Here is a 23,469-nt window from a genome sequence, read left to right as displayed (position 1 = left end):
ATCTGCCATGTTCTCAGAGCTGTGTTCAGTTTATTGTTTTTTTTTAACACATCTCATGTCTAATGTGTTAACTACAGGTTTAAATTAACTCTTAGTTTAGTAATTAACAGATCCAAAAAGCACACAGTCTCTGCAAGAGGTTCTAATCTGCCTATGCCTCATGCAATGGGAAGAGACAAGCCCCCTAGTGGACGCCAGTGGTATAACAGCAGCGTCTCCCTTTCTGACGTCTCCCGAATTTCTAGGAATGCCCCTTCCCTGTTACTATATTTGGAGGTAGTTTCTAGGAAAATAATTTTCAGAGGATCTGGACTTCAGCACAGCTCCACACTCAGAACCACTTTAAGGATTTTCTCTCCTGCAAACGGACACTGGAGCCTCCTTTAACGCATCTGGGCCAGCAATATGCTTTGCAACATTGTTGCATAATAAAAGAGCTACATTGTATATGTTACTGCCAGCATGCAAAGGGTTCACTGTTTTATTATTTCAATATATATTTGAATAACTCTTTTTTGGATACCCCCAGCCCCCCCTCCCTTCTAAGCCTCTAGTGGATTTTTTTTTTTTACCCCTGATCTGGCCTCTTGTGGCGTGACCATGATGAAGAAATTTTTCAGAAGCCTGGCAATGTGATCTACTTGTAATGAGTCAGGATTCGCTAAGGGAAAGGAGCAGGGCTGGGGATCAGCCTTCTTCCCCTGCATGGATCTGACAAGCAGGAGCTGCTGCCTGAGCTGCCCCCCCTTTATATGAGAACAGCCGGTAAGTTACCATCCTTTGTCTTAAATCTCTATAAATAATAGACATTGCAGTCTGTGATCAGCATGCAGGAAGCCAGTGCATGGCACAATGTGCATGGTGGAATCCCAGGGAGATACATGGAGATCTGCAGGTGTGGGCAGAATGTAAAGGGGAGGGTGGGATAGACATGCAGCAGCACTGGAACCCCCCCTAGACACTGGGGGTTATTGATCACTGTAAAATGTGGCATCTGCAGATTATACAGAGCAAATGATTGCCCGGGTTGCACTAAGAGATCACTAATTGGATTGCAGTTGTATTACATGTAATGACAATATTGTTACACAGGGCAGGCAGACAATGGTCTAAGTACCTGTACTCTCAGGGGACCATGCCATAGGCAGTGTCTGACATTCAGCTGCAGTGGGCTGCCTGTTAAAGCAACAGATCTCTCAGCTGATCAGCCCCCTGTCTGCCTGCCTGCCTGCCTGCCTGTCTGTCTGTATTGCATATTGTACCTGCACATTGTGATTCTGTGTGCATGCTCCTTTGTTGCTGCACCCTGACATTAAATCTAGATGTTTTTGTTCTGCCATCATCTAGATCAGTGCAATTGGAGATATCTTGGAAATGGATTTATGTCTTTTTTTCCCACTCAACCTTACTAAATATGTAGCTGTGAAATGCATCCAGTAGGATAAAGTGACATTAAGATGGGTGATGTTTTTTTTTTTTTTGGTCAGTTGTCATATGAAAAGTTGCAGCGTGCCAACTTCTATCAAGTTGCACAACTGCTAATTGACTGCCTGTGAATATACTGTGTATGTGTGCATATATTTTATATATAAATATATATATAAATATATATAAATATATCATATATGAGAAATAAAACAATTCACAAGAAAATGTACAGCAGGTATTTAGAAATGTAAAAATCTCGAAATGATTCACATCTGTTTTAGAAAAGTCAAAAAGGCCCGTATTACTTGTGTGTTATCAGGATTGTTACATAACACCAGCTATCGTCCATGTACGTTGACTTATGACCACAGTTTATAGAGAACAGTATTTTTTTGTGATTGCAAGACCTTCCTGTTTTTTTCCTCTTTATGTTTTTGTTAATGTGAAGTGCCGAATGCCAAGACCATGTGAATTTATTCGCAGTCACACACCCATTCCTGGTGAATATTGGCCTTTGCAAAAAGATTGCGATCAAACCCTACGTGCAATAAATAAAAGATTGCGCCAAATGATTTTGTAAGAATGAACAGAAACAATATCTCAGCAGCACAATATTTTAGAAATTGTGTTTTAAATAATGATTTGTCTAAAATGATAACTTACATCACAGTATTTTTTTTTAACTTTGTTTCATTTTTATTTGCAAATTCCATCAATATGCGTTCTGTACAAGTATTTCTTAAAAATATTTGCCCTTGCTTATTTACCTTTAATTACCTAATTTAAAAAAAATGTATTTGTTATATTCTATACTTAAAAAAAAATATTATACAATATAAACAGGATAAAATATACAATATAAAATACCTGTATTTTTTCCCAAATTTACAGTCATTAAAAAAAACCCTGAATTCACATCTAGGAGGATATTGTCATAATACTTTTTTTTATCATGATTAAGTAATCCTTTGCCAGTAGTTTTTTATATAGCATATAATTTAAAAATCCTAAAATTTTATGGTGGTGGCTGCAGAATTACGTCTTAAAAAATGATATCGTTTGCTTTAGATTGCAGATTATTCTCTCATCCTACCAGTTGTTACTTTTCTGGGATTGGGCCGAGGCGCCTTCAAATTGTGGGCTGAGCCAAAACTAACAAAGTAAGAGATGACAGTTAAACTTGGAAAAGACACAATTTTATCTAAAAATTAACCCTATTTAATAAGTTCTTTTTCTGTATAATTGCCCAATATATTAGGAACTGAATCATATGGTAAGAGTGTTTACATATTGTATTAATATTGGAAATGGTTAATATTGAATTAAATTATAAAGAAATACTTACGACTATAATTTTGTTCTATAGTTTTTAATAAAAATAGGTGCATGTCCCTTTTTATACCTGTATGTTCATGTCTTGTTAAGAACATTGTATGATTTTTTTATGCTGCAGAGCAAAAATAAGATTAATTTTTGGATTATGGAGCATAATGGGTAAAATGGGAGAAATGTTAGAGTGATGTCAGTGCTTGAGTAGATACTGGTGTAAATTATGCATTGGATTATAGTGCTCTATAAGTTTGATGTACAATTATGGATACTAACCTTTTCATCTGCCTGACACCCAATTTAATAACCAGCGTGTGATTAGTGTGGTTTCGGAGTCGGGATTTTGAGGGCGAGATGAGCTAATGTTTTATCCAACTGGCCCGCAAAGTCCCGCTTCTGGACTCACTTTTCTCAGCAATTTTTTTTTTTTTTTTTAAAAAAAAAGCATTTTGTGTCCACGTCAATCATTGAGGACTAGGCTGTCTTACATGTTGCATTTTTCAACAAATTTACCATTTCATAAAAACAAATGCAAGAAAACCCCAAAAACTTTCAACAAGTATGTTTCCACCTGTCAATATGATTGTATTGTTTTTACATGATATGTAAAACATGACTGTTTTAGAAGTACAGAGTAAGAAAAAGTTGTCAAAAGTATATGAATTCCAAATGTTCATATTTCTACATAACACTTTCTTCTTTTTTGTTTTATTTTTTTCCCCTTATCTTAACCTCGATCATTGTGTCTGTAAAATATTTGAAAGAATTATTTATTTAAAAAACATTTCACTCCATTATGTACTGACCACTTCTCAATATTAACATTAGAACTTTCACAGCTTGAAGAGGCTCTGTTTTCTATTATGTGCAAACGATATATAAATCACTGCATTTTCAAATAAAAAATATATGGTTTTCTTTTATTTTATAAATGAATGCAACAATTTTAACGTTGACACAGATTAAGAGTACTTGGTCATTGCAAAATATCCACGTTATACATTTTTTATACACCCATAAGGTAAAATCCCAATTAAATAACTGGGAAAAATATTATATTTAAAATATTAATATATATAAATATTTATAATTTAATATCTAAAATACTAGTTATATGGGATGTTTATTGTGCTTTGATTTATTGGATTTAATTATATACAGGGTAAATAAAGCATGGTAATGGCGATTATTTAGATAATAATCAACATCAAACTTTTGTTATAAGAAATAATGAGGATGTGTTACGTTTAATGAAATTAGTCGTTAATTAAACAGGGTAAAATGTAATTAATTCCTCAAGGGGTTAACATAGCATTGCAAACCTGACTCATTATTCAGGCATAGAATTTTAAAGTACGTTTTTGGAAAGAAGGAAGACGTGCTAGGATCAGATTTCGTTGAGTTGTTATTTGCTGTAACAGAGCTGATCATGGGGTTTTTTAACGCTTATGTTTGTAAGTGAGAACACTAATTAATTTTGCATCTTTGCATACGAGCAGCACAAAAAAATAGATACAAGATCTCAACCCTTCCAACCAGTAACTAAGGTTTTTTTTTTTTTTTTTAACGATTGCTTTTAACCTGTTTTTATAGAAGCAAAAGAGGGCAGATAAAGATTCCATAAATAATTCTTCTACTTACAGCAAAACTTATAACATCATTTTTGGCTTCGTCTGACTCCTATCCAATGTCTACTTGTATATCTTACTGTGTTTTTACTGTACTCCTTTCTGGATTGTATTTTTATAAATAAACAGCTCTTACAGGGGCTTAAAGTATGCTGATACTGACCACAATTAGTTTACTTTATATAGCAGACCAAAAAAAGGATGTTTGTAACTGAGTACTGAGAGGGTTAATATAGAAACCTTTAAAACCAGATGATGGAGGTATAATATTTAAAAGTACCACAATCGCAAAAGTATGGAAAAGTGTCAGTGTTTATAAAGCACTTTAAGAGAGATTTCTCTGGTTTGTGATTTGTAAAAAAAAGTAGGCCTTTAAAATCACGTCAATAAGTGGCCTAAGTCTTCCGTATGTTAAAGGTTGGTAGTTCTGTTTATACGTCTAATTATGTCACTAGTGAGAATTTGAGCGTTGTGCCTATTAGCACAACATGTTTATTATTATTATTTATTGTTTTATATAGTGCCATCATATTCCACAGCGCTGTATGTTTATACATAACGCACACTATGTAGTCATTGCAAACCTACGAATAGACTAATGATATTGTATTTATGCAAAAGTGCTCCAATTCTAAACTAATTCTAGTACAGCCTGTAAGTTTAAAATTGCAGGGTGTCACGTGACAACTTATTTGTTGTATATTGTTTAAATGGTGGAAAGAACTTTGCTTTCATGGGCGATTTTTGTCCCCACTGAGATACTGATTGTTTCTTTCTTGGGGAAATATTCAGTTTAATTAATATGTTCACAAACCTGAAAACTTCGGTATGTGAATATAATGTATTTTCGTATGTACAAAATACATTTTTTAAAAATGGTGTAGAAGGGGTTAATACACATCTTAAGTGAGGATCATTTTAAGTTAGGATTTTCTTTTTTTAATTTTTACTTTTAGCTGCTGTTCTTAAAGGCTCAGTGGAAACATACAGTATCAGAAATGTAGGCCTAACAAATACATTAGATAGTTTTCTTTGGCCTAAAACAAGATTTGTGCGAATCCTGTACGCAGAGTATCCAAAACATGGCGATCTTTGACATAATGTACATAAACCAATGCACATAAACTTATTGAAAATAAATATATGCTTTAAGAGTGATTATCTTCAAGGTATTTTAGCCTCATAGGCTTAGCCACATTAGTAGTGCAGGGAATACATGGCTATTGGCAAATAAAGCATTACTAGCAAACGATTCAACTCTAGCTTATGTATAGTAGAAATTTTCTTCCTTCTTTTGTTCCATTTTTTTTTTCTAAAATAAACTTATGTTAGGCTATTTCATATAACATGGAAATTATAAGTGCCTGCTATGTATCTGCTGTCATTAAGGATTAGGAAACAAAGGCCTAAAAACGATATTTATTGGAAACTGTCCATCACAACGAGGTACATGGAATAAATTAGATTTTTAAAATTCATTTTAGTATCCTGATTTTTGTAGGATATATATATATATATATATATATATATATATATATATATCTTACTCCCTACTTTTTCATTTATCCAAGTTACTAAATTACAGAACATTTAGTAAAGAAATAATATATCCTGAAGGCGCCTAATAATGAGCTTTTTTAATTTCATGGTACGTGTCCGTATATGCCCATATGTTATGGTTTAAAAATGGTCCGTTCCAATCACACTGGCCGTCTACAATGATTTTCATTTTCTGTGATCTTGTGTTCTAGAATTTAGTTAAACAGTGAATAACAAGTTCTTGATTGGGACACAGTTCTGCTAAATGGCTCCATTTACAGAGGCGTCACTAAATAGTTGTACTGCTGCCAGATAACCCTTTTATGAATAAATAATATATATATATATATATATATATATATTAGTAATGGTTGTTACTGTGCCCTTTTTTGGATTCAGAGAAAAGTTGAGATGTAGCTCTGAGGCCTACGAATAGGTTCCACCCATAAGATTTTCTAAGAAATTGATGATGCTGTTACATAGGAATTTTTGCAGTATTCTCTCTCCATTTAGGTATGAGCTGCTAGCCAACTCGCTTTAAAATAAAATAGACTGAAGAACTATGTAACAGCAAAACAAATATTTTTAAACTGCTTGTCCAAGAAAGATTCTGGTGAGCTGTGTATTTTTCTATGTTTTATAAATTAAACACTGTGAACATTTATTTCTCAGAATTATGGATGATTTTTTTTTTACTATTTAAATATACTACATGATATAATATTACAGCTCTACTTGTGTGTGAAATCAGTATTGGAGTCCGTTTCCCATGGACTCCAGGGAATTTTACAGGATGCAAATCGGTGCAGCCATTCTTTAGTTATTGAGGGTAGAAAATGAGACGTCTGCTTCATTTCCCTCCCTCTTGAGCGAAAGCAGGAAGTGTACTTGAGTATACTTCCTGCACATGCACTTGTGATTTTAGTGGGTTGGAACGCAGGCCCTTTTCTATGATATGGTGTGGTAGCCTGTTTAGTGGCAGATGCTGACTAGGAGAACAAGGAGCACTTCTCACTAAATAGTGGAATCCCTGATAACAAAACAGACACGACTCCCTTTTTTAACATTCTTTTAGTTATATCTTATTTTAGGGAGTATTTTATTTTATGGAGATGTGACAAATACAATATTTAAGTCCAAAGGAAGGGTAGTGTAAGTATTCCAAGTAACCGTTCCAAGTTTTCATTCTGCCGCTAATTTTGTTGATTGTATTTTTATGATATTCTAATTTAATTTGTTAGGAGCCTGAATAGAGAATAAAATTCAGACGTATAATAAATTGTTATTTTATGAGTCTGTATGGATTTTGTACCATATATTTTTATCGTCCTACCTTTAAAGTACGTTTTATCGAGAGAAATTGCATTTTGCTGATTAACTTGTGGCATTAAATTAGCAGGAGTAGACCGCGAAAGCCTTAGGGAGCCAAATTGGGCCAACATGCCCAATTCGCCTCTCTCATTGCCAGAATAGCCTGGTGATCTTAATAGTTTAAATGGGACAGTTTATAACTAATGTTTTATGTCTCTTCTTAAGTTCACTTTGAAGCTTGATTTGAGGACTTTTCTCTAAACATTGAAGGTAAAGCCCAAAAGACATTTTCGGAATCAGGCCGAATTCGTGATGTTTCAATGATTTCTTGAAACTTTTAAATAGAGAAAAATCTTATCTCGGAAGCTCTATTATGTATCTTTGCTTTAAAAGGTTTGCTGGCCAAAAAGCAGACGGTTGCAGACTGATAAAAGGAGGACATTGTTCATGTATTTCATACTCGGAATATTACAACCCCCATGAATCTTCTGATAATCGTGTTAGGCGGCATTTAGAGTAATAGTGGGAAAGTTGCCTGCTATTGGCTGTAGATGTAACCTTATCAAAAGCCCAGTAAAATTGTATAAACTAAAAGCCTCTATAAATCCAGCGCTGGTTCTTACAAGGTCCAAATAATGAGGATTAGTGATAAAATGGAACAGTCCTTACCCTGCCAGTTCTTCCCTTTCCTCATATTCTCCAGCTCACTATATTCTATCGTCATTACTGAAACACCCATAATTACCACCGATCTTCCAGTACCCTTTACCCAATTTAGTTCATTTCTCCAGCAGCCCCCAAGATTTCAAATTGACAAACCGAAATTTGTAAAGTAGAGCGTGTAATAAAGGAGTGGCTGGGGCAAGGGCTTTGCCAAGACTTTGTGATCTGTTGCTAGCTTTCTAAAGAAGGCTTTTAGAAAATTGTGTATTTTATTTATTTAATTTACACATTTCTGCTGCTTATATACACATCATTGTAAAACACTGTGATTTACTTAAACATTCAGAGATTCCAGAAACTATGGCCATCAGCGCATGAAAGGACTGTCCCTCCTGAAGACACACTTGGAAGGTGTGCAGCTAATTACTAATAATTAAACAATATATTACCTCTGCTCACATTGTTTCCTTCTGTTACTTACTTTATTTGCAGTACTTTGAGTCATTCTTATCTGTGCACTAATGTGAATATAAAGAATTTGGATTTACTACTCTAGATTGCGAGGCAGCCAAAAGATTGAGGGATGTGCTGCAAAATAATGATTTCAGTACTGCCATGAACCATTCATGTTGTTAGATAAGCTCTTTGAACTGGGTGTTTTCTCCAAATACACTTGTAAATATAAAACAATCTATATGTCAAAAAGCATGCCTCTGGTTTTTTCATAAAAGTTCATGAATATTTATCATGGTTTTCACTTGTTTTTGAAGAGTTTCAAATTGGCACCCCTGCGAGGATGATGTTAGTGTTCTGAAACACTAACATCATGGAAGATAAGCTCTTACATTTATGGGACATAATGGGTGATTTGTGTTGCTACTTAGAGAGTATACTTGTGTCAAGACACGCCTTTCAATACACTAAAACTCGATCCTGCATGACTTGTTGCAAAAATGAATCTGGTTATATATGTTGTCAGTTAGTTTTGATGGATTGGATTTGGATTCCACAAGTAACAGAACTTTTGTAAGTGCCTCCCTTTGTGTTTGAGCCGTGTACATGTGACTGTAATTGGCTTGCAGTGACTAGTGTTGGTCAAATCGCTGTTTGCTGTCCTTGGTTTGACTCAATGAGTTGGCATCTGTTGCATGTGACTTAGTGTTGGCAAAGCTGAAGTATACTGTTTTGACATAAGAAGTTAGGATACTTTGTGAGTGACTAATTGCGGACAAGGGCCGGGGCACAAATAAATGTTTCAGCAAATCAACAAGTAAGAATTAACTTCACTGAATCAGAATACACAAATACACCGAGGTAACGGTCTGCTGGACGGCTTCCTTCTCTCGGGTGAAGGTATGGTCCCATTTAGCGCTCATGTGCTCACCCATCTGAATTATCCATTTTAAGAGCTGACTGCAGCTTTAAACTGCTCCCAGACTAGGTTAATATGATTCAGCAGTGATAAAGTGATTCAATATATTCCCACACAGGAGATTAACCTGTACAAACCTGCCTCCAGCAGAAATACTCATGTATTCACCCTGTAGCTGCTGATGACAGGTTCCTTTCTGGACCTGCATCTAGAAAAACGATTCTATTCCATGATACAAGCATGAACCGCGCTGTGTACTTTTCTGGATGTGTTTTGAGGGTAGTTCGTATAGTAGTCAACCACCCATAAACTCCATGATTTAGTCTATACTGCCCACTAAGTTACATGAGGCTGCTGTGTTCTGACTTGGGAGTTGTGAGGTCTCCTTGGTGCTAGTGTTGGGTAAGTTCTAGCTTGGTTTTTCCGAGACAAGCAATTAATGTACTTTATGTGATTAGTTTTTGTCATTAGCATTTAGCTTGCGGACAAGTTCCAGTTTGCCTTTCTGGCCAGGGCTAACTATTGTATGTGTGGCTTATTTATAGCGGTGCGTTGCAAGCTAATCTAAGTTCCTCCTTTGCGTCTTTACTTTGATTCGATTTTCTTTATTCTGGAGCAGCACCCCATATTATGGTATATGATTCAAATGTGGAAGATGTCATTCTAGAATGTTTTACCTTCTAAAAGAAACAAAGCGGCAGGCTGAGCATTGAGGTTATAAGGAGTGTTTGGGCCACAGTCTGTTAGTCGGACTAGCCCCCAATTTCTTTATGTTGTTTTAGCACTGTACGGCACACCTGCAGACACTTGTAGCTTTACTAATAAAATTTGAGACTGCATTATGCCAGTAGATTATTTTCAGTCCCCCTAAAGGGTTACATGGAAGTGAAAAGGTTAAATATATCCAGCGCATTGAAGAACAAGTCTTATTCATTCCAAAAACTTTAAAGTATTTATGAGAGAGGCTTCCTGACGGTCACGCACATGCTGTAGGCTGTGATATATAGGAGTCCTTCAGAAATGAAATCGTCAGCAATTCATAGGTCTGTTTTTCAGTTGTTACTCTCACACAGGCCCCTATTCATAGAGATAGAGAGAGCTACTGTGCCATTTGTTTGAATACAGCAGATAGCGGCCCTCTAATGGCACGGGCAGCAGGACTTCTTAGTCTCCATATCTCAGCTGTATGCATGAAATGGCTGAGTAATTTTACACGTATGTTTTTCTAATAGAAAAGAAAAATATCAATCCTGATAGGCTGGAAATAATTAACACTTCCAGCGCCATACCACAGAGCAATACATTCATTCACTCCGAAACAGGGGAAGAAATAAAGCCTTGCTGTTTTTATAAGCAAACTAATAAGAAACATATATCATATGTATTACATCTGTGTGATATATTTATTTGAATGGCTCATCAGTAAATGTTTTTCTATGTATAAACAAGCATAATTGATGAAATTAACCTAGTTGTTTTGGCCGCTCACCTGCCGTATGGCCTCTTACGTAGATAGTCCTCTTTTTACATCTAAATGTTTACATTCTGTATTAATATTATTAAATAAATTAAATGTCACCATACAGCTTTGCAGTTTAACGTTATTGAGGAGCTCTTGGCCCTCTGAGTGCCCAACAACATATTCAAGCATTACTCACCCTTCTGCCACCTGGATGATGTTTTCATGTGGGTATGGGTGGCACTTTTTACACCATATGTAGCGTTGCATGTTCTTCCTGGACAATTTAACTTTAGTTTCATCAGTCCACAAAACATTTCCCTACTAGGGTTTGGCAAACTTCAGGTGAACAGTGATGTTAATTTTGGAGAACTGTAGCTGCCATGTCTGTTCAATGTTTTGCATATGGTAGGCTCATGAACATAGAGGGGTTCTTTTTTACCTCATTAAGCGTTCTGTGTTGTGCCCTTGGAGTCACCCCACTTTTTGGGAGAATAGCCACAGTACTAAATCGTCTTCAATTATAAACAATTTGGGCAGATGGATATGTAAACTCTTTTAAATTGCTTTGCAACCCATTCCAGATTTATAAAAGCAATGCTGCTTGATTGAAGGTCTTCTGAGATTTATTGTTTGTGAGGCATGGTTCACATCAGCAGATGCTTTTTTTGTTTTTTTTGTTTATGTCAAAGCAGCTCTAAACCCAACCCCATTGATTGGACTCCAGGTTTGCTAATTCCTGACTCCAATTAGCTTTTGTGGAAGTCAGTAGCCTATGGCTTCACACACTTTTTCCAACCCACACCGTGGATGTTTGAATGATGTATTCAATATGGACTAGAACAATACAATAATTTGTGTGTTATTAGTTGAAACAGGCTGTGTTTGTTTATTTGTTTGTTCACTTAGATGAAGATCCAAATGTTTCTGTCAAATGTTGTGTTTATATATGTGTTTGTGTGTGACAGACCCACAACTTTTAAAAATGTGTGTGAAATGAAGCATTTCTTGTTTCCTATCTATTACAAAATAGCATGTATATATATGTACATATACATATATCCTTCAGCCTCTTTTTCACCCTAGCTTGTTTTACTCCTCTGTTTCTCACCTCTTTCTGTCTAGTTTATTTTTTCTTACCCATAATCCATATACCCAAACTAGCCTAGTCCCTAAATTATTCCCTAAACTATATCTGTCTCTTTGCCCACAAGTCCAAATGATCACCCCTCCCGTTTCTGTGCTAATACAGAAATTTAAGTCCTGAAACACTGGCATGATTATGACCCCTGCCGGCTAAATTGGACACCAGACACTTAGATCACTTGGAGTAGCCAAGAACAATGTGTACATATATAGTAGCTGTGGCTTAAAAAAAGATAGGTGTCAATAAAACCCATCTACAGAGAAAAGCTGATTCCAGCACTATATTTTTCTCCAAAGGAAAAGAAAATCCACTCTGACTCTTAAATGGGTCAACTCTCCAGGTTTTGAGTCAACCATATTTATAGTAATTTGCACAACTTTGTATGTTCTTGTTATGAAGGGATTCAACCCATTCTTGGAAATATCTATTGTTTTATATACCAACATATGTATAGGTAATGCATTCCATACCCTTTATGGTTCTTACTGTAAAGATCCCTGTCTAGATTGTAAGTTTGTGTTATACACCACTTGTTATGTCCTGTTTACCTATTATACAACGCTGAGGAATATGATGGCACTATATGAATCATTAAATAATAATGCAAACATGTAGTAATTGTTTAATTACCTTATCTGTTAATACCAGTCATTGGCATCACCCCATCCATATACACCAAAGCAGCTGTATCAGGAAACAATTTGTAGGTAAGACATAACTTTAATATTAATAATAGAAGATTGGATGTTGATATACACTGATTGTCAATGACCCATGCATTAGGCGATCCCCTTCAAAAATGTTACATCGGGGATTTCAATTGAGTTAATACTTTTATATGCTGTTTATAAAGAATATGGTTAATTATGGATCAGCAACCAGTAATTAGGTATTTTGGACATGGTCCAGGGTACATAAGAAGCTAATGCTTCCTACCGAAAAAGCTATTTCTGAAGAAATTAAATATTTCTGTAGCCAGTAGTCTTATAGAACTGTTGCTAAAAAATCATCTTATGTTGCTACTTTCAATTTCTTTTAGCATATTGATTCCCAATCATGGTGGTTTAGCGCATACATTATATCTTCTATTGGTATGGTTATGGGGGTCATTTAAATGCATATAATTGAGTAGTGGGACACAATGTGAAGACATACACCTGTGTTACTGTTTAACTTTTTTCTGTACTGTTACTGGCATGTTTTTTTATTCTGAGAATAGCTGAGCCATATAGTATGTGAGTTCCTGCATGGTATGTGATTTCACCATCTAATGTTTCCAAAGACAGCTTTTACCCAGGTGAGGGATGTTTCAGCGGTACAGAATAATTTCGCAAGTTGAAAGACTAGCAAAAAATGTTGTCTGTTCCTCTTAGCAAACAGATAAGGTGGGTGTATGCTGCATCAGCTGTATATTGGTTACTATACTGGGTTAGCTAGCTTTTCTAGCAAGAAGGGTAGGAATGTCCTTATATAATGAATAGTTAAACCTATATGCTTTCCTGAACAGTGGATTCTGCTTGATCTACTGAGGCTTTCTTGTAGATGAAATAGTCCTGGGTTGGACCTTTACATTTCACAGTGAATTAGGTTGGTTGAAATGTTTCATTTTAACTTACACTCTTGGTTTACTCAATAAACCCCTTAGACTTATTTTTATAATGTTGTCAAAGATAAAGCACAGTTTTATATAGTTATATATAACTTGACCGAAACGTGTCCAAAATGTGTGTCTGTGTTAAAACTAATTTGTAAGTGTTCTAGTCCTTGTTTTTTTTGCAACCCAGACACCCAAAAAGTTTCTTTGCTGCTTTCTTGGAATATGTCATGGTCTATTTAGAAGCAGACTCCTTCTATTCATTTTTCTCACCTATTCAGACAGATTCCCCCGAAATAAAAACGTTTGATTAATTTTCTCTGATGAAGTATTTCTGTTTAAACAAATACCATACTCATACGAGGCTTAACTCACTCTGGGGTGGTGGTAATTTGGCTTAGTTGGGTAGCTATAATGGTATAAAGCACATGCAAGCTAAGTGTGACTGCTCAAGTCAAAGAATGAAGTTCCATGTCTTCTCTTACACAGAGTTTTGAAATGTATGTCTACCCAAACCACTAGCTGCTAATCTGTCTGCTGTTCTGGCCCTTAGCCTTACTCAGATCTTTAGCCACTTTGCAGTTCTATAGTGTTATTATGTCTACTGTTCTGGCTTAACTTTTAGATCCTTAACTCCCTTAAAAGTGCTGTTCCACCTAAACTGCTAAATGTATCTATTTTACAGCATTTCACACATCATTCTTAGTATTATTGGATTGCCTTCCTGCAAAATAATTATTTCATTATGTTTGTTTCCTTATTCAGAATTGTTGCCAGGAACAATTAATTGTCATGTTACACAATGCGGGTTCTGATCTTTCAGAAGAATAAAATCACATATATGTTAAGGTTTATTTATTCGGCTTACTAGAAAGTGTAATTAATGCCTTGTCTAAGTCAGTGGTGCACTTAGCTTTGGGGCAGCTCAAGGGCCAACCTAGGGCAGCGCCTTTGAGAAACAGAGCACCATGATATGATGTCATATGCCAGTGCGCTGTATCTTAAAGGTGCGCAAAGTCTATGGACGCTGAGCTGGAAGGGAATACGGAGTTATAACACTAGTCATTCCATATCGCCCTCTGAACCTAGCGTCCTAGGCCTGGGCCTAATCGGCCTAGGCCAGGATAGATCATAGGTCTATGTGGAATGACCAGTGTCATAACTCCATGTTCCCTTCAAGTGAAAACCTTCTATTATCCATGCTCTATCCTAGAATGACTGGTTTCCTTAATTGAATTACAAATACATCTTCAGCAAATACACAACTTTAGGATAATCTGTGATATTTTCTCATAAGTAATAAGCTGTAAAGGGATTCTGTACCTCTCCCAAGTCATATGTTTTGTAGGTCAGGCTGCCGAGTAAACCCATAAAGTGGTGTTTACAGATTAAAATGAAAGTTATGTCTTTTTGTGCCTTCATGGCAATTATTCTTCGAACTTTGTTCTATTTCCTTATATATTTTCTCCCTTAAAGAAGTGTAAACCTACATTATATGGATTACTGATATGCAATATAAAACAGAACTTCAGTACACAAATGTATGATTGTATGAATAATACAATACCCCAGTACTACATATTTCTTAAACACTCCTCTAAATGTTCATATGGAAAACATAGCAAAGGAAAGACAATTAATGTCCAAGAACTGCCCATCTTTGACCCATTAATCATCATGACTGCTCCGTGATAAAATAATTAAAGAGTTTTGGATGCCCATGCTGGGTTACCCTTCATTACCAGTGCCAGCAGGCAGCTCCATGGTTTTATCCCTTAACTTTTTTAAGAAAACCATCTTTTGTAATATCCAGCCATATTCTGCTTAATATTTTTAATTAAAATCTTGGTCTATAGTAATGTCTTAGTGAGTATAATATACTAAATCGATCAAGTATCTTATATTGTTTAGGGTCTGTTGTTATAGCAGGGCATAACTTAATAGATATAATATTGTAGCAGCAAACATCAGGATTAGGATTGCTATAGAAAAAAAACAATTAAGTTCCCTCGTGTGCCTGTTCTCTTGTCTGCCTAAAACCCCACGCTACGGTTTTAATTGTTAGAGCCGGATGGAATCTGCTGCCGCGCGATAAATAATGTGTTGTATAATGTAATATTGGTTGATGACTATTAAATGTATTTCTAACCTTCAAACAGAATGTTGTGCTGAGCCTCATGACATCCACAAGCGATCAATTTCCAAAGGTCTGTGAACAAACTCAGAGTTTCTTCATTTTGTTCCAAAATCAGATGAAAATCAACTTCCCTAAAGTGATCTGTGTGGCATCCCTCCATGGAAATTGCACTTGGCAGGAGACCTGTAGCTCAAGCTGGGTTCAATTTCAGGTTTATTTCAAGTTTAAGAATTCACCTGTAAAGTGTAGCAGCTTGTACCTACAGTATTTGTATCTTCTGTGCTGGAATAAATACCAGCATGTCCTCTGGTTTTTTTATTAATTTATTGTTGCAAAATAAGGTTTACCGAGCTACCCATTCATATAGGATGTTGGAGACATTTTTACTTTTGGAACAAAACTAACTAAAACGTATTATCTGGGTAGGTGTGAAAAAAATTTATTTAAGTGATTAAGTAACTTATTATTATTTAGTCACTTGATTAACATAAATTAATAAAGTCAAGATGTAACTTCAGATTCTATAAGGGTTGTAGAAAAAACATTTTCTCCTGAGAAATGCATTGAAGCTATCATAAACGAAGATATAAAATATATATAAATGAAATATATTTGGTAATTAATTTCTTTGTGGATGAATATATATATATATATATATATATATATATATTTGAAACTGTGACTTAATTGTTCCAGGTTAAAGCAGTAATTATTGTAAGGTTAACATACTTGCCCTTTTACAAAAAAGGTACCATGTAAAAGACATAATGCGGTACTTCTTTTCCAGAATAACTCCGCAGTATGAGCTTAAGTGGCCTTATTTAAAGGGGAAATATGCTATCCTTGTTCTAAAATAAAAATATTGGATTTTTATGGAAACAATCATCCGCCTGTTTCCTAAATGTTTGAACAAGTAATCATTTCATTGCTGCTTATTTAAGTGGTTCCTAGCATGCTATTACCTGGACTCTGCACTCTCAAGGAGGAGATACCATTTTGTGTCCTTGGTGCTTAAAATAAAATAAAAAAACATTTTTTTTATGATTTTTATGATGAATGGCTTGTTTGTGATCTCCATAAAGGATGCAGTAAAAGAGAAAAAAAGCATAGTTCATTTTCTAACCTTTTAATTGAGATGTTTTATAAATTAACTATCGGTTCTCCTACTTTAGGTTTAAAGGGGAACTGCTTCCATTAGAGTATTTATCGTAACTTGATTGACAATTTTTGGCATTTTTAACCTTTTCTACTACATTGTATTTCTCAGGCCTCTGGCACTCAGAAGGTTAAATGCTATGCTTGGTAACCATATATACAGTGCATGTAAGTTAAGACTATTTTTGCCATTTCATGTCTGCTAAATCCGTAGGCCGCAGCATTAACCCAAGCTGTAAATAACCTGGACTCAAAATACCAACATAATTCTAAGCAAGACTATTTTTCATTTTAGTGTGTGTATGTCATTTCATAGCTCTCTTCGTGATATCTATTTTTCACTATAAACATGTTGTGTTATTTGCAATAAAAATGACATAAAAGGACAACCTAGTTCAAACAGTCTTTGTTCCTTTTTTTACATTTTATTGACGAATCTCTAAAAATCCATTTTAAAATAGGGCTGTGTACCAGAGGACATTGATCGGCCATTAGTTCTGTTTAAAAAGTCAGGTTTGAAACCAATCACGGCTACTTGTTCCCATTAAAGAATTGGACGATACATATTTTCTGGCTCCAGGCAAGACTATTGCACGGCTTCCTCAATTTGCAGAATGGATTTTAAGTGTGTCCTAGATAAACTACAATAAAAACCATTACCTCAATTTTAACAAAGTGAAACTGAGCTACGGATAGTGTGGGGTAAATGGCCACTGAATTATAGGAGGTCAAATTTTACGATCACCAATGATAAAGGCAAAGTCAGCATAGACCCCTGGCTGGTAGAAGAATACACAACTTTTTCAAATAATCCTATTTACATTTAAACACATAATTAAGTTACATATTATTTTAGTTAAAAACGTCGACCAGTTAATAAATCTTTTCTTTTTTTTTTTTCCACAATTTCGTTGCTGTACTGTTTTATTGTACAATTTTGTTTCAGATCTTTCTTAGAACACACCCGTAAATTATAGTTTTCTTAAAGGTAATGTCAAGTTTCCAGAAAAAAATAAATCTATGGGCAGTATAAATGGAACTTTTATGGATTTTATTTTTATTGAATTGCACAAATGAACATTTCCAGATAACACATTTACGACAAGACAAAACCATATGCAGCTGGTAGGGAAGAAGAGTTTTGTACCCCCGTAGCTTAAACTAAAAATATGTGAAAATAATGCTTAACATTTATTTTTGTCTTCTAAAATACCTTTGATTGAGGAAGAATGCCTCCCATTTGGTTGGGGGTTGCCTTTCCCATCTTTTGGGGCTGAGGGGAGGAAAACCAAGTAGAGTATAGTTAGACGGCTTTTTACACTGGAAATGTTACCATTCAGTGTCAAGTATCCGCTGACGCCAGTGAGCCGCTGAGACATGTATGTGTATCCATAGATTTAACTGTTTAATAGCCCCACTTTCTTTAGTTTTCCGCCTACTAATTTATCGGTTTGTCTTTCAATTCTAGTTTTGTCTTATCCTTTGAATGCATGTACTGTGTAATTTGGTGCTATGTAAATTAATGATAGTAAAATAATAATAGTATATCATACAGTACTGTGTTTTCCGATATATATTAAGGGATAACTGTAATAATAATAGTTAAGAGTGGCAGTTTGGCTGGGTGTAGGGCGACTTTACTAAAGCTCTCTAAGACTCATGCAACGTATATTTAAAATAATCTATTTCTACGGAGAGAATTGGGTAATATAGATGGATTGCAGCTGATGAGCGTGATAGATTAAGCTATACCTGGTATGCAGTTTCAATCCCTTTTAATGTCTACCAGATGGTTTAATGAGCGTAAATCTTTATCCTGCAGGAGGTCATTTACAGTGAAGAAATTTAGGTTACGTTGAAATCCCACATTTAAACAGATACTGAGGTAGACACAATAACGTTTCACAACATAAATAAGAATCTACTTCGGAAAACGTTTAATCTTGAGATATCTCACCTTGTAATTCTACTTTCTACCTGCCTTACCTGTCTCAAACGCATAACCAGAAAGATTACTGAGGGCCTTTATTGGCCATCTGGACAAATGTCTGGTGGGCTGTTGGCCGTTACGGCAACATATTACTGATACTGGCCCTCCAGCAGCAGATCCAGTCCTGTGCGGATACCATGTGCGAGAGTATAAACTGTAATTTGCGGCCCAACATATTCAACCAGCACTTGCATTGATATAATTTGGTGTCCACTGGCCTTAAACTCCCATCCCTATTCCAGTCCTGCTTCTAATGGAACGTTGTCCTCTAGATAAAATCAGTCATGTATTCAGATATAGTTAATCAGTTATTAATAACGGCAGATTCAAACGTTGGGGTATATATCCCAGGGTCACTAACTCCCACATTTACTTAAAACAACATTTATCTGTAGAACACACAGTCTTCCAAATTTGTTTTAGTTTACTAACACAGTTTTTGGAGATACTCGGACCTGCAATGAAGGTTAGGCTTCGACTACAAGCACAGAGTGAAATATCAGTTGTATCCAACATAAATGTCACATTTAGCCTAAACAAGAATACAGAAGGAATGTTTTCAGGGATCGCAGCCGAGTTATGAAACCGTTTCTGGAAAATTCCCACTGGCAGCCATTATTAGCAGGTCCTTAACCAATATTATTTAACAGATGTAGTTCTCAGCAATAGAAAACCTCTGGAGAAAATCTCAGTGAAATATGACTTACAGTTATTGCTGTGTTATTTGTTTTAAAGTCTGTCACAAACCATTCCCTTTATTTATTCTTGTCACATGTTTTTACTGTGAAATCCTCCAGTGTTTCTTTAGTGGAAGTATTGACATAAAAGCATTTGTGTTGCCGTGTTATGCAGAAAGTTAACTACCGGTTGTCGGGGATAGACACATTTACTGAGAAATGGTTACAGTTTGACAAAAGCGTTTTAGGTTGCTTGTTCAGCTACTTCGTAAATACATAGATGATTTATCCATGATCATATTTTTTCCATCTGTTGCAAGTGTTGTAGTTTTTCTTTTTTTTTTTTTCCTTTCCAGAAACAAATTAACCCCTTAATGACAAAGCCTCAAAATGCATTGTTTTCAATGGGTTTAGGGACCACCCATTGTCCTTAAGGGGTTAACTTAGTCCATCTAATACCTGTAAAGGGATTTTGTCACATAACAGTATTTACAAAATCTGTAAATCTGTGTCCCCCGCACAATAGCATTTAAGAACCGTTTAGTACCCCGGAGTGATGTCACACATAAGGGACAAGATCAAAAAAGGATCCTTATATGCATGGAAAATAATGCATATATTGACGTACTGAAGTATGCCAAATCAATTGAGAAAGCACAGTACTTTATTAGGCAAAGGTCAGACTGGCAATCGGCCGTGATCATTCCCCTTTGCTCTAGACAAACTTCTCAACATGTTTATTTTTTAATACTGTTAACTATAATCTTTTAAGAATGCAGTCATTCCGAAATACCAATACTTTAATAAACGTTAACTTTAAATCCTATGTAGCTCCCAAAGTGATAAGTGACCCCCCCCCCCATTTATTCCAGTATATTCATACATTTGAAATAGCCCTACTATCATATTGTTAAATAGGGCTGTTAAATCCCTGGTGTCAGGCATAAATCCTCGTTTTTTTTTTAAAAAAATCTCAGTGTTTTCAAACTTATCTCCATATGGTATTCAGATCCCTCCAAAATCCTTTATAAATGTAACCAGCACATGCCACCAACGCGTGGACGCTTTAATGGTCATTGAAGGGTTTAGTTAGCTGGCAGCGCAATCCAGAAGCAAGGTTATATAACACGCATCTCGGTTCTGTTTAAATCATGTGGTGTTTTCTTACAAATTCCATCAGCCTTAGTTGTGCTTTTAATATTTTGTCGTGATGGCCTGTACAATATGTGATTTACCCCATTCACATCTTTTTTGTATAAATTCTTTGTTGACTCCTTTCACGTACATTTGTTGCTAGGTATCACATTAATTTATTACGGCACCTTTAGTTTACTAAGTATTAATACAGAAAATAATCTTATAGACAGTGGCATATTCTATCGCCTGCTGATTGCTTTGTTAGGTGATCAAGCTCCTCACGGCACAACTTCTCCTTGGGCTGGTTGGGGGGATCAGAGATCTCCCTTGTAACCTGCCGATTTACACTATGGAGCCCCGTGCCATCTCGACGCCCAGCATTATAGATATCTTTGTAGAGGTAAATGGTAGGGGTAGCTGGGGTGCTGACCTGAGTCAGGCCTAGGTCCAGCTAACGTACGTCTCTGCTTTAATATTTGTTTTGTGTGTTTTTTTTTAAATTTGATTACCTCAAGCCACAATGGTAAATTTTTGGTAAATCTGTATTTCGAGTCAGTGTACTTAACTCAAGAGAAGAAAGACTCTAATTTCTTATAATTAATGTAAAATGTAGATGATATCCCGTCCTTTAGACTAAAATAAGATTGCAATGCAAAGGTGTCTCTGCTTAAGAGAATGTGTCTGTGTCTGGATATAATATATCTGAAAGTGTTTTCTTCTGTCAGTTTTTTCTTTTACTAATTAGTGAACAAACGCTTATAATAAAACCTGTGATGTGCTATATTTAATCAGAAGATTTACTTCATTACATGGGATTTTAGCAAGATCCATGAAAGCTCAATTTTGCTTCAAATGCTGATTCGAAAAACACAAATATGCTTAGAAAAGAAAAAAATTTGTTAAAGAAGAAAAATGTACACATTCTGTATGTTTGGTTGAGATTCGAAAGTAGTTTTTTTTTTAAAGAAATAAAGCTGACGTTTGTGTTTTTTGAGTGTTTGTTTTATAAAGCCAACCAAGATACTACAGAAAGCTAAATGTACAGATGACCATGGTGATTTCATATTACTGTTTAGGGACATGTCATGTGTTGAGGTTTAAATATTTGTGTCTATCACTTTATTAACTGTACCCTTTTCCTTTCTAGCTGTGCCATGCTGTTCCATGAGTTGCCTCTTCATGTATAGCTGTATACCGCAGGGAAAATGAGGGACTTTTGGGGGCAGATGTGTTTCCATTACACTACCATAATGCCCCTAAAAATCCTTATTGCTCTTGCAGTGTTCTTCTGATGCTCTAGGCCTCAAAGTGGAGATGAATTTCTTCGGATAACCATTTTTAAACACCACCTTTGCTTTCTTGCCTTTAAAACGTTGGGATGTGTAAACACAGACAAATGGTTAGTGCGAGAGATTTGAAAGACCCAAGCAAAAAAATAAAGTAAAACATACAAACCAATGTTGTTTTGTTTTTTTTTATTTTTATTATGTATTTCTACCACTCTTTCTTTTTATTTTAAGCTTTTTTTTTGCCAAGGATTTAGGGGGTACCTCCAAGCTCCCGCTTCTCTGTTGGTTTCTGTACAGCTGAAGAAGTCATTTATAGAAATTTAAGATGTCACAAAATCAGCAGTCAGTCAGAAAGAAGACATTGAAGATATGCTGCGGAATATTTTGTTTCAAGTGAAGTAAAACCTGGTCCATTTTCAAATTTGGTTGTGTACCGTGTTAACAGGTTTATTGATGTAAACTTTTTATCACATGATAATGTTTACTAACACTACTTACCTATCTGGACATTAACGGTTGCCTCTTAAATGCATATACAATATCAATATAATTGTTTAAAATAAGGAATAGTCAGAGAACATGCTACATTATTAAGCTAGTGTACCTGTACATTTAAATGGCCTGAATGACACTTTCGTCACAGTGGTGCTGATAGACACTTGTATAAGGAACAATGGCTTTTACACGTGATAGCTGTGTAATTGAATAATACATTTGATTTGATTTACAAACACGTTTTCTGTACTTTATGTATTGGGACCTTTGGGGCTGCAGAACCATCTGACACACTCATAATAACAAAAAAAAGATTTTTGGCAGGGGCTAACCACGTACGTAAAACGCTGGTGTTAATGTGTCTTTGTCATGAGTTTCACATCATTCTCAATATATCATGCGGTAAGGAGAGAAGTTGATGCGTCACTAGTAATGAAGCCAATTTTCATGTCATGCCCTTGTAATGTTTTTACCCTGAATTTATTACATTTTCTTTTTAGTATTCATTCATCACATTTTTTTGGGGGGGTAATAATGCATTTGATTACATAACCACGATGCTAGAACTTCAGAATTAAATGAGAATCAAATTTTCTGCATTTGAACCTAATGCTTAAATGTAAATCATACTGTAAAAATAAAATATATATATAAATATATAATAATATTATTTTACATTGTACTCATGGGAGATATTACTCAACCTTGATTTTATTTATTGTAAACATTAGAATGTGATTTTGCATTAGCAGAAGACTTGTAACTTGTAATACGGTAACTTGAGAACTTGGGGTATGTCGGGCGATGGCAGTGTTGGGGTACATCAGCCAACGCCTCGGATCATCTGTGCCGCTGAATAAACACAAGGCTGGATGGAGCCTCTGTCACAAGGTAAATGCAAGGTGTCATCATTTGATTCCAAAGTGCCTGGGGCAGCACCTGCTACAAATATATCCTTCACCTTGAGTGCTATCATATCAAATAAAACAAATGCAAAAAAATGCTTAAATCTATACAGGAATGTAGGAGAAACAAAATGGAAGCCCTCCTGCTGTCATTGTTTCGTCAACACATGATTAAGATTGTTTACATCAAATTAAATAATGTGAGAAGAAGCCA

At 35.4% G+C, this 23,469-nt stretch overlaps 1 long non-coding RNA gene across 1 annotated transcript; it reads left to right on the top strand.

Moving 5' to 3' along the window:
- Positions 1-223: 223 nt before the first annotated feature.
- Positions 224-22,020, top strand: LOC128501911 (uncharacterized). Its single transcript, XR_008355069.1, has 2 exons — positions 224-765; positions 21,714-22,020. It is a non-coding gene; the product is annotated as an uncharacterized LOC128501911 (long non-coding RNA).
- The last annotated feature ends 1,449 nt before the right edge of the window (positions 22,021-23,469 follow it).

This window comes from Spea bombifrons, chromosome 7, assembly GCF_027358695.1.
Source record: "Spea bombifrons isolate aSpeBom1 chromosome 7, aSpeBom1.2.pri, whole genome shotgun sequence".
NCBI lineage: Eukaryota > Metazoa > Chordata > Amphibia > Anura > Pelobatidae > Spea > Spea bombifrons.
The sequence above is the reverse complement of the archived record's forward strand: the minus strand, read 5'-3'. Positions and strand labels throughout refer to the sequence as shown.